The sequence below is a fragment of the Nannospalax galili genome, unplaced genomic scaffold (assembly GCF_000622305.1).
Source record: "Nannospalax galili isolate Female #2095 unplaced genomic scaffold, S.galili_v1.0 scaffold3131, whole genome shotgun sequence".
Classification (NCBI taxonomy): domain Eukaryota; kingdom Metazoa; phylum Chordata; class Mammalia; order Rodentia; family Spalacidae; genus Nannospalax; species Nannospalax galili.
This window is the reverse complement of record NW_008328479.1, coordinates 49,491-55,645: the sequence shown is the minus strand read 5'-3', so window position 1 is coordinate 55,645 and position 6,155 is coordinate 49,491. Positions and strand designations below refer to the sequence as shown.

The window sequence follows — 6,155 nt, the reverse complement described above, 5'->3', positions numbered from 1 at the left end:
CTCAAAGAAACTAGACTGAAGAATTAAGCTGGTCTGGGTGGAGGGGATCAGGACATAATAGCCAAGTCCAGACTAAGAAGGTAGTCCAGAGATCTGGGGTGCTAGGAGCAATAGTGAGCCTGCTTCCAAAGCTATAAAGAAAACAGAATGTGGGGTTGGCGAGATTGGATTTGCTTAGGTTGTGGGGGAGTCAAGGTACAGTGGGCAGTCTCAGACTTACCAGGGAAGATGGCTGGTTTCTGGAATCCAAGGCAAGTTAGGGGTGGAGACAATCAAGATATAAGGCTGGTCTCGTGTACATAAAGGCAAGTTGGGGTGGGGACAGCCTTTGAAGTCTGATAGAAACTAGACTGGAGAATTGACCTGGTTTGGGTACAGGGCATCAGGACACAGAGGACAGGTCTGGACTAAGAGAGTAGTCCAGAGATCTGGGGTGCTAAGAGCAAAATTGAGCCTGTGCCTAGGGCTAGAAGGATATGGGTAATAGTAAATAATTTTTAAAAAGAAATATACTAGATAGGCTGACTAGATTCAGTAGATGGACAAGCACTGGGGAATGCCTGGGGGTGCCGACAACACAGTGGACATTAACAGGGATGACAGAGTATATGGGCTCCACTATGTGGGAGGGGGGAGGCTATGAGAGGGTGCCATTTGGGAAGTGGGTATATAGATGAGTAAGATTCTGTGGGATGTTCTGTATGATATATATACACAAAAATCAACAAATTTTTAAAAAGATCTATATTTGAGGAAGAAGAATAATATTTTACTTCATGTTAATTAGTGGAGGTTATAAACATCACCATTGAAATCTACCTGGTGACTTTATATCCATACTTAGGTACTAAGGATCTGAGTGTAACTGACTGTGACTAGTAATCATCAGATACACAGAGATTAAAGACACATGTACAAACATCTAAGTGTTAGCAGCATTTAAAATGTAGGAAACAGCATATTTAAAAATGAATGGAGATATTCTTTTAAAGGCTAAAAACTCATTGAATTTTATGTCTTACAAGGTTTATACTGAGTTCAATATTGTATAACCATATTAATTCGACTCTAAACCCAAAAATTTACAGCCACTTTTGAAAGAGATGTCGCCTTGCTCTGGAAATTGTTACTGAATTTGTTAAAGCTATAATGAAATGCTTCTTTTAATCACGTAGTTATAACATTTTTTAAATGTCATTTTTATTCCTGATTATGATTTTTTTTTACTTGAAAATTTCATGGTTTTTTTTCTCTCTCTCTCTGGTGTTCTAGAATTTCTTAGTGTCATTTCTTTATGGAAGTTGTCTACTTTATTAGATTGGACACTCGATGGGTCTTTCCAATGAGAAACTCCATTTATAAAATGATTCATACCAATTGTGATGTAAACCTTTTTATTCTCTCTCCAGTATTGCTTCTTAGTGTAACTGTTTCAGTCTACACATTTTATGATCTTTCTTCAAATATTTTGTCTCTAGTTTTTTGTCAGTATTTAGAACGAGCACTAAAAAATACTGCATGTTGCAGCTGTTAATTCTATGTTGTTGCTAAGTCTAGGTGAGTCCTTACAGCAGGACTATAGATTTATGTTATTCTACTTTGAGGATCCAGATATCAGAATCAGAGAGCATATTCTTGAGTTCATCAGACTCACCAGATAAAGAATTTTGCTGTCTCTTTCTTGTGAAGACTAGCAAGTCCTAACCACTAGGCTGAGTAGTCCAAAGCTGCTATGACTTAATCTTCAAAGAAGCAGATTCTGTCTTTTTCTGGTGGTTCTTTACTGGTTTTCACCATGGTTGGTTTGGTTTGCTAGAACAGAGTGTTAATCAGGTTTGGCCTCTCAGTATACAAAATGTGCTCTTCTGCCAAGGTGAGGGAAGAGCTGCATGGAATATGAGGGCATCTAAACTGCATCTTCCACAGGCTTGACCCAGTTTTCTTGCTCTCAGTATACTTTCTCTGGCTGCTGAGGCTTCCTGAAGCTCTGAAGTGGACAATTACTCTCTTCTAAAGTCCCATCAACCACCTGCAACTCATTTGACACTTGCTTTGCTCTGTTAGGTCAGTTATTGCTCAGCCATTTTCTCATTGGTGTATAAAGGCCAGTCAAATAATGACAATTATTCTCTTTCCTATTTATGATTTTCAAACTACTGTTAATTTAATGTTTTGGGAAATTCATAGAGAAGGTACACAGCTGTGTTCAATCTAGCATGTTAAACCTTGAATTATTGGACATATTTCCCCTTTTACAAGTCAAATTCCTTGTTTCAGTTTTGCAATGTACATTATAAACCTCATGAAATATTCTTATATGTATTTCATATATATGAGGAGTTACAGTTTCTCTTCTTTTGTGATGTGTTTATTTTGCAAGCATTTTAGGTGCCTGTCTGGGAAGGCAGTAGTCATTTCATATTTATAGACTCTACTCTCTTACAGGATATTGATAACAGGTAAGGAGGTTTCCCTTCCTCCTTGAAAGCTGTCTATAGAATTGCCCTCCTATTCATATCTACAATTAGAAACTATTTCTTGAGGGACAGACTTATACAAAAGTGCCTTCTAATTTGCCATTTTACTAATATGATTGAAATAATTCCCAAGTCTCTCCTTGTATTTTACCATAGAAATCTCCACTGTCACTACACTAATGTGTCATTATTTGGATGGTCCATGACAACTGTTATTACCACACTCCACACAAAACTCTCAGAAAGATATGTGTGAATATTGTCTATTTTTAAGATGATAATTTAGGACATCTTCATTTAACTAATGAAATAATCCTTAAATTTATAAAGATACATTTCCATTTTAGAAAAGGCAAAAAGAAACCATCTTTTAGAATTTTGTATATTTGTAGTTAATTTTCATTTTAAATGCTGCAAGAATAAAATGAGGAGAAAAATTAAAGGAAAATATGTTAAGATAGCTCAATTTTGTATTCGTAAAACTTACATATTGAGAAACATATTAATGAATACATGGCTATAAAATAAAAAAAAACTTACTGTGAGCCTATAGTCTATTTGTATGGCCATAATGTTTGGGAGATTTCCATTGAATTGAAAATTTATAATACAGTCTTCTGATGATCAGACCCATATAACATCTTTAAATGAGTCATTTTTTATAACAATGAAAACAGTACATCAGGTGTCTAATAAAGTTATTGTAAGTTTAAAATAACAGATGATTTTACACACTTTAGTATCATAGTTCCTAATATTTTCAATATTTAAAGATTTTTGGTACTTTTGTCACCTAAAATGCTGAATAGGGCCACTTTCCTATCCCTGTTCCTCAAGCTATAAATCAAAGGATTTAGGCAGGGAGGTAACAGAGAGTAAAACACTGACATGAAGAGCTTCAGTGATGATGCACATTTTGATGTGGGCCTAAGTATGCAAAAAATCCAGATGAGAGAAACAAGGCCACCACAGTCAGATGGGGCACACAAGTGGAGAAAGATTTAAATCTTCCTTGGTCAGAAGGAATTCTTAGGATGACAATGAAAATGTGAACATAGGAAATAACCATTAATATAAAACACAAAAAAGAAAACAACACTGTTAATGATAAATACATATTCTAGAATGTTTTCTCCAGAGCAAGTGAGTAGTGATGGAATATCACAGAAGAACTGATGTATTATGTTGGGACCACAGAAATGGACAGAGAATATTCCTACAGCATGAAGGGATCCATAGACATGCCCACTGAGCCATGCTGCAGCCACCATCTGCACACAGGTATCTCTATTCATGATGGTCTCATAATGCAGAGAGAGGGAGATGGCAGCATAGCGGTCATAAGACATCACCAAAAGAAGGGAAAATTCAGTGCCTAACAAAAGTACAAAACAAAAGATCTGTAAGACACACCCCAGGAAAGAGATGGAGTGGATGTTGCTCACAGAATTCATGATGGATTTGGGAACTGTGACAGAGATACAACAGATATCGATCAAGGACAAATTCTTCAGAAAGAAATACGTGGGCGATTGGAGATGCTGGTCTATCAGCATGAGGATGATAATGAGGAGATTTCCCATTAGTGCTGCCATGTAAATCAGGAGGATGATTGTGGCACACAGTTTCTGAAGCACCTGGCCATCTGGGAATCCCATGAACAAGAATTCCATGTAGTTTGTCATGTTAGTTAGTTTCTTAGTTATTGTGACACTTGTCTGTTGAAATTCAAAAAAAAATCAGTATTGCTTCACTTACTTAGATCTCTCACCCAAAATTTTTTAATATAATGGTTGATTTTTTTCTCCATTCTTATTGATCCTTTTATAATATGATATTGCATGTTGAATTTTAAAACTGAAAAACTTTCCAATTATGTAGTGTAAGTTTTATATGCCATTAAGAGCAATCTACCTTGTGTTATAAATGATATCATGATTTATGCAGTAAAATAGAAATAAGTGATATGTTCATAAAGGAAGTTTGCATTGAATTTGATAGAATGCTTAAAATAATAGGAATTTTTGCCACAATATATTTCGCTATTAGCCATTCATGGAAATTTGGTTTATTTCCCAGTAAATTGCTTTCATAGATGAAAGGATGCATAAAGAATTTCAAATATTTCTTTCCTTATTTTCTCCACCATGTTATCGTACAAGTAACCAAGAAAAGATAAGTAGACATTGGAGAAATTCTTTTTGCAAAATAAATGTGGGTCAATGATAGTGCTTCTAAGACACAGCTTTCATAGATATTCAATTTCACCAATGGCACACTGTTATTTTAACTGAAGTTATTTTTGCTGAAATACTATATTTTGTAAAAAATGAATAGAATCTGTATCTTTGTATCTCAAAAATAGAATATATTTAGGCCACAAAGCAAGCCTCAACAAATAAAGAAAATTGTAATGATCTACTGTATCTTATGACATCCCAATGAAATAAAACTAGAAATCAATAGAAAAATTACAGAAAAAAATACAGTATATGGAAATTAGATAATATACCCATGTATGATCAGTGAGTCATGTAAGAACTAGAGAAGAATTTCAAATCTTCAAATCCAATAAAAATGAAAATATATTAACCAGAACATTTAGGAAACACCAAAGTCATTTCTAAGATGGAGTTTTACAGTTTATACTTATATTAAAATTTCATAGAAAGCACCTAACTAACTCAAGGACACCTCTTAAGTTCTTGTAAAACCAAGAAGCAAAACATAAATCAGAAGATAGGAAAAAAATAAAAAAGGGCATGAATTAATGAAATTGGGAGTAAAAGAATGTTGCAAAGAGACAAAAGAACAAAAAATTGTTCTCTGAATAATAAACAAGTTTGACAAACCAATACCAAAGTAATGAAAGACACAGATAAAAGGCCAAAATTAATAATATTGGAGGTGCAAAAGGTAAATAATAAAGAGAAATGTGAAGAGGAGATGATCATTAGAGGATACTTTGGAAAGATAATATTAGACACAAATGCAAAAGCAACAGGAAGTAATTAAATTCTACACATATGAAATTTCAAAATTAGAAGGTTATAACCAATGAGATCTATAAAAAGAAAGGTATTAAAGTAGTACTAAAAGTCTCCCAATAAAGAAATGCCCAGAAGCAGACAAATTGGCACACACATCCATCAGACTTTTAAAGAATTAACACCAATGTTGTGTTAAATATTGCATGAACTAGGAAAAGAAGAAATGTTAACATTGTCATTCTCTGAAGGAAATATCCTGACACTAATGTCACAGAAGGACAGAATAAAAAGAAAACTGCAGATCAACTAATCTCATGAAAGTAGAGGCAAATCTTTTTAATAAAATACTTGCATGTTGAATTTGGCAGTGCATTCAAAAAATCTCATTTCATAAGTTCAAGCTCTTTTAATTCCAGGAATGCAAGAATGCATTTACTCCAGTCAATAACTGTGATACAGCATATAAATAGAATTAAGGAGACTGCTGGAGAGATGGCTCACCAGTTTAGAGCACTTGATCTTCTTCCAGAGGACCATTGTTTGGTTCCCAACATTCACATGCTGGCTATCGCCATCCTTAACTCTAGGTCCACGGTATCTGATGCCCTTGCACAGCCTCTGTGAGCATTGCATGCACCTGATGAAACTACTTGCAGTCACTCATGTATGAAACAAAATAAGTAAAATT

At 34.5% G+C, this 6,155-nt stretch overlaps 1 pseudogene; it reads right to left on the bottom strand.

The window, feature by feature from the left end:
• Positions 1 to 3,244: 3,244 nt before the first annotated feature.
• On the bottom strand, positions 3,245 to 4,162 carry LOC103729199 (annotated as a pseudogene).
• Positions 4,163 to 6,155: the final 1,993 nt, after the last annotated feature.